This window comes from Callionymus lyra, chromosome 19 (genome assembly GCF_982586985.1).
Source record: "Callionymus lyra chromosome 19, fCalLyr1.hap1.1, whole genome shotgun sequence".
Classification (NCBI taxonomy): Eukaryota; Metazoa; Chordata; class Actinopteri; order Syngnathiformes; family Callionymidae; genus Callionymus; species Callionymus lyra.
The window spans coordinates 21,479,598-21,485,871 of record NC_141836.1 but is presented as its reverse complement, the minus strand read 5'-3'; positions in this window follow the sequence as shown (position 1 = coordinate 21,485,871).

The following is a 6,274-nucleotide window of genomic DNA, read 5'->3' as shown; positions in this document are numbered from 1 at the left end:
ACCCTTGAAAAATGACCACAGCGTACGTTTAGCTGCAGCCACTAGGGGGCAAAGATGAGCTTTCTACTTTGAAGGGGAAATGCGGTTTCAACCAAAAATGATAAGACAAAGAGACATCAACATGTGTATATGATCGAACTAAAGCGGGACAAAGAGGACAGTTGGCAGATGAGAGTGAAATCAATGGACGGTTGAAATGTAGCTTTAAGCATGATTTGAGCTCCGGTGGAAGGTGAAATACCTGCAGATCTCTGTTCCAGTGTAATGGCTCTTTCCTGGGAACCCAGGCAGGTTGATGGATCAGCGTGAACCAGAGAGGCAGACTGGAGCTCTGCAGGGTCAGCACAAGGACAAAAGTTCACACACATGCTCTCCATCACACACACGGAGTAGTGAACACATCCTGAAGTCCAAAACACGGATGAACATCCTTTCAGGGTTGAATACAGAAACGACAAGAATTCATCTTGTTTTTTGCTTTTAAAAGTCCTAAATATATAATGTTCAACACACTCAACAATCTGAATTAAATGTAAGGACACATTTATATCACAATCATTTTCTTAGCCCTCAAAAACACTCATCTTTCTAAAAAGAATTGGGTCAAAATGTATCTAATTTATGTTGAAGTTGATTAAATGAGGATGAATCTGTTGAGAGATTATCAGTATTATATGTAATTTCCATATAAATGAGCTTCATTAAAAGGGGAGTACTTCTTTCTTGAACACGGCTCATTGTAAATTCTGTATTTAATAGGACGTGTAATCCCAGACTTGCAGACTAATGGCCAACAATTAGCAGAAGAGAGAATATTGCCAGTGTGTATGTGTAATCTCGGGGAAGCGACGTCGTTCCTCAGTTTTATTTTCAACGATTATCTGGAATTAGTGGATGAAGCAGCTGCTCGGTGTGAAGAACGGAGGAGGCTTTTATGACCTAATGTCCAGCAGATGAGAGGGGAGTGCGACGCGGGGAGAAGGCAGGTGCAGAATGACGAAGGGCGAAGAACCAGGAGGGATGGAAACATCTGGAGAGATCTGAGGCATTATAATGCTAGAAACAGACGGGAGGGAGGACGGAAAGATATGAAAGAGAACAAGGCGCAACAGCGTGTGAAAGGGACTCTCAGAGGAGTGGAGCTGGGGGCCACATGTACCTCTTTGATGGCTCCTGTCAGACTAATATTCCATAAATAAAACTGTGTCTCTCATGTTGGAGTTTTGTCATACAATTTCTCACAATGAAAGTATTTATAAAATATCATCAATATAACAAGGATACATCTAGACAATAGTAACTGTTGCAGTGCATCATGGGACCATCAAGTTTTCCTGGAGATTGAAGTTAAGATGCCGCCTTGATATGGTTAATATCTGGACTGAGGCCACGTGCACACAGCTGAGCAACAACAATCTGCATACCTATGAGCATGTGCACACAAGGAGCAACACGACTAGAACAGCTGACAGCCATGGTCACGTGCGTTTACAGTTACATCTGCGCCTTCATTTCCAGACTACTTTGTGCTGATTTTTGAGTCAGTCCTGGAGTAAAATATGTTGTTTTGAAACTCATCACATGCTAACAGGTTTATGGATCAATCTATTAATCATTTCACCTGTAACAGACAAGACAGACTCTGTTTGAGAAAACATGGAATTCTTCAATCTGTTTTTAAAGTGTTGTCAAATGTTTCAAAAATCATAAGCATGTTCATTCATTGTCTACCGCTTTATACCAGGGTTTGGGTCGCGGGGAGACTGGAGCCTTTCCCAGTGTCATAGCGCGATAGGCAGGGGACACCCTGGACAGGACACCAGTCCGTCACAGGGCACACAAAGACAGACAACCATTCACATACGCTCTCATACCTACGGACAATTTCCCAAAGTTCTCAATCAACCTCTGTATATTTATTTTATTAAATGATCTGATTCTTTATCAAAATATACAAAGTATTACTAATTTTCAGCGTCGAATGACGACAGCTACAATTGTTAGCGACTAGCTAAGCTGGCCATTCAGTTGTTTTATATTTTATTTTAACATATTACTTCAAATCATGTGTCACAATGAGGCTTGAGACCTTGGCCCCAACAAGAGTTTGAATGATGTCATCATGTTAGCAAACAGTGTCTTTGTTATAGCCAGGATGATGGTTATAGGTTTGTATGTTTAAATTTTAGACAAAATAAGTATTATTTGTCTCTGTGTTTCTGATTTAAAGCACCAAATAGAAAACATTAGCTTTCTTAAGACATTTCACTCGTCATCAATCCCAACTTTAATGAGCTTCTCTTCTTTCCACAACGGTTTTCCACCAGCACGGGAAATGAATTGGGTTGAAGTGCAAATGAATCTACAGTCACATGTTGTTTGTATAGAAGAGGTCACACCTCTTCACCTCCCCGTGTCCTCAGATTCATCTTCGCTCGCACTTGTGATGGATCACAAAGAATTATTCCTTGAGAAATTTCCCTGCAGCTTGTGTCCAGACACAGTTGGTGGAAGCGCTTCACTGTCAGATTAATTCAGAGAGATACGGCCTTCCTCTCTCACGCCTATGTAAATAAGATACATATTTATTTTCTCTAGCCAGATTCGCCCACTTTCCCTAGACTCACACACATGCGTACTGGTAGCAGTTCCTCTACCCTCCTGAAACCTCGTCTCTACCTGTTTGGAATTTTAAACAGCTTCCCTCTTCTTCACCTTCCTCCAACTCTCTCTGCAGTCTCCCAAATTCTCATGGAGAGGAGTTGGAACAATAGAATGTGCATTTCGCTATGAGCTACCGTCTCTAACTGACCTTCTCGAATTAATCTAATGGATTATTCTTTGCTAATGTGTTTTATTATGCTTATACATAAATAAACGCTTCTAAAAATGTGATTGATGCTCACTTTCAAATGCAAATTGTTTGATTTTAAAATCAATTTTAGCTGATAATAGTTTCACCTCAGTTAAAGTGTTTGATTACTGTTAAAATGATTAGATTACAGTTCAACATGTTTTATTCGATTAATTAATGTTCGATTACAGTTGGAATTTTTTGACTACAATTTAAATTGTTTTAATAGATTTATAAATGTTTGAATACACTGAATGATTGGTTAACTGGAGTCGAAAAAATATAATTGTAGTTAAAAATCCTTCGATTGTACGTGTATGATGTATACAAAACAAAAAATATGTAAGATTTGCAGTGTATGGATGTATAAAATTGACTAAATATATATAGTGAGACTGATGTAAATGCCAAGATCAGATCAAAATAAATTGAAAACAACTTTCCACTTAATTAGCAACTTTCATCCTTGAAAAAATGTAAAGAAAAATTATATATATATATATATATATATATACATGCACGGTATATGCCAAAATAGAGTTACTAGTCACAGAGTCCATTTTTAAAAAGATGTTGCTTCAGGGACTATATTCTTGTTTCATTTGACCATTATGAAAACTGTTATCCTATAATTGATTACAGAAACTTTGCAACCAGAAAATATATATTTTTTAAGAATCAAACGTATTTAAAATGTACTTTTTAATTTGCGTGTGCTTTGCTTTATCAGTGCTTCCAGCATTGTGATCGTGATAACCTGTTTCATAACAAATATTTGCCAAACCTTCCTCCAAGTGTGCACTAGCTAGAAAATATTCCAGTTTTAAATTGTTTGATTCTCTCCAGGATGATTACATTGTGATGTCAACATGGCGGTTGTGGAAATGGAAGTGGCAACATTAAATCATCGAAGCCTGGCTAGTTTCTGTCTTGGCTTCTAGACACCTACAGTAATAACCACAATAAAACTTAATTTTCTGGCAGTAAAATAAGTCGAGACAATATTTTTCTGGATCCTTGTTGAGCTTGTCGTACAATTAAAATGTCCATCCTAATCTTTCCTAAAACTTGTTTTTTTTTTTTATCCATACTGACTTTTAATCTCACCCAAGACTCCCTTCCTTGATGAATTATTTCTGACCCTCAAGGCTAATTACTTACTTAACCCTCCAGTAGTCTCTGTAGTCGCCCACTCTTAATTCTAACTTGAGTAACTTTTCCATGGAATTTCTTCCGTCCCGTGTCTACAGCTGTCTGAAAAACAATGTCTGTATTAACTGTGATCAATATATCAAGCGTCCCCTCCCCCTCCATTACTCAGTGACAACTGCCTGTGTACATCTATCCGTCCGTCCGTCTGTCGTCTTCACTACCTGCTATCACCATGGCGACGGATCTCAGTGCTATCTGTCCATGCCGTGTATATTTTGGCAGCAGTGAAGGCGATGTGTCGACGTGACCTGGTTCATAGGCCACCCGGCACACACTCCGCTGCTCTGTGCTGACCCTGCCAGCTCACATATGGAGCACACATATGGACCTCATCTTTAAGAGATAGATGGCCTAAAGGGGGACTGTAGAACCACCAACATACTCCGATCACAGACGGAATGGCTGCAGGATGTGGGGTAGCATTTCACTGTCTGTGCCTCGAGGAAGGAAATCCTGAGCGGATGGCATAAAAAGCCCATTTTCACTAGAAGACTCAAGGCTCCCAATAAAAAATAATGGAACAGTGAGGGAGCCAAACTGATAAACACTCCAGTTTATACGTAAAAAAAAAAGAAGAAAATATCCTTCTTTGGTAACAGCACATTTTAGGGTCCTTCTCAAGACAATACAGTCAATATACTGAGGTCCGAGGGTGAGGGCGAAGATAGCGCCACAAGCAAGTGCTCAACATTTTCTAGATCATTTTTCAACAAGCAAAAACTCATACAAAGTGGCGTCTGAGTCAAATGGCTAACAGAACAATCATGATTTGCTTAAATGTAGAATCACTGTATTTATGCTCTCACAATTTAAAAAACATATGGCTGTTTTAATATTCCTAATATTGCTGTGAGAAAATAGTAAACCCTTGATTTATGATCATCTTTTTCCAATGTAGGAAATGGATGAAACGTTTTATTAATTCAACATACAAAACACGTCGATACGAGCAAGCTTTTACTGAGAACGTCCAGTCAGCATCTTATTCCTCTAAGGTGGGTCTAATCGGCAGCAGTAATGAGGGGCCACGTTAATATTCAACTGTATTCAGCTTGTTTGTGCTGCCACAGGCAACAACAGGAAAGTGCAATTTCGTCAACATGAAGTCAGCGGTTTATTCAAATAATTTCCCCAATAAATATAAAATAAAAGTGTGTATTTATGTTTTTATAATTATAAACATGTTTAGAATGGTTTGGCATCTTTATTAGTGAATGTGTTCATATATTACATTTGTATTACTTGTATTACTGTCTTTTGTCCGGTTGACCCAAATTTGACCTCAGGTGCTATATATTTAATTGCAGTTCATTTCACAACTATATTTAGAAAAAGAAAGTGTGTTTTTGTTTATTTATTAATATAAATATGTTTAAATATATTTTTAGCTTAAATTTGGATTTGTTATTATGTTTAAATATTAAATTTGTATTACTGTATAATTTTCAGTTGGCCGTAATTTTATCTCAGGTGGGACATATTAAATTGCAATATCAATTCAAAAAATTGAATTATTTTCACAATAATATTTAGGAAAAAAAGAGCGTGTTCATGTATTTCATTAGTATGACCTTGTTTAAATGTTATGGCTAACATTTGCATGTTTAATTGCGTCGATAAATAACATTTTAAATTACAATTACAATTATTTAATTGAGTATGCCTTTGAAAAACAATATGGTTGGTATATATATATATTAATTGAAATATATATATATATATATAATTGAAAATGATTTACATTTGATTAAGCAATTTAATCCAATGAAGCCCATTTATATATACATTTTTTGTAATTTTCTTAGAACATATATTGAATAAAAAGTATATTAAAAAACAAACAAATGCGTTCCATTTAAAAAAAAAAAAGAAGCTTGAAATCATATTGGGAGCTGCAATACTGTACTAAATAATTATTGAGACATGAAAACTGGTAATAATCGGTGCTTCAGTTCATCGCGAGTCTATATCCATCATGAACAATTCATCGCGGTGACACCCGCCGCGGCTTCTCTCTTGGCTCCGGCCGCTGACATCCGTCTGCAGGCTGCTAGACAGACAGCGCCTCCCCGCCCCCCTGCTTCTCCACCTCCCCCACCTATGCCTGAGCTCGCGGCTGCATGTAGTCCGCATCCTGGTGCGGCGCGGAGGCTGCTGACGCAACAATCGCGATCGAAGAACTCCATCCCCCACAAGCCAGCGCGGTGC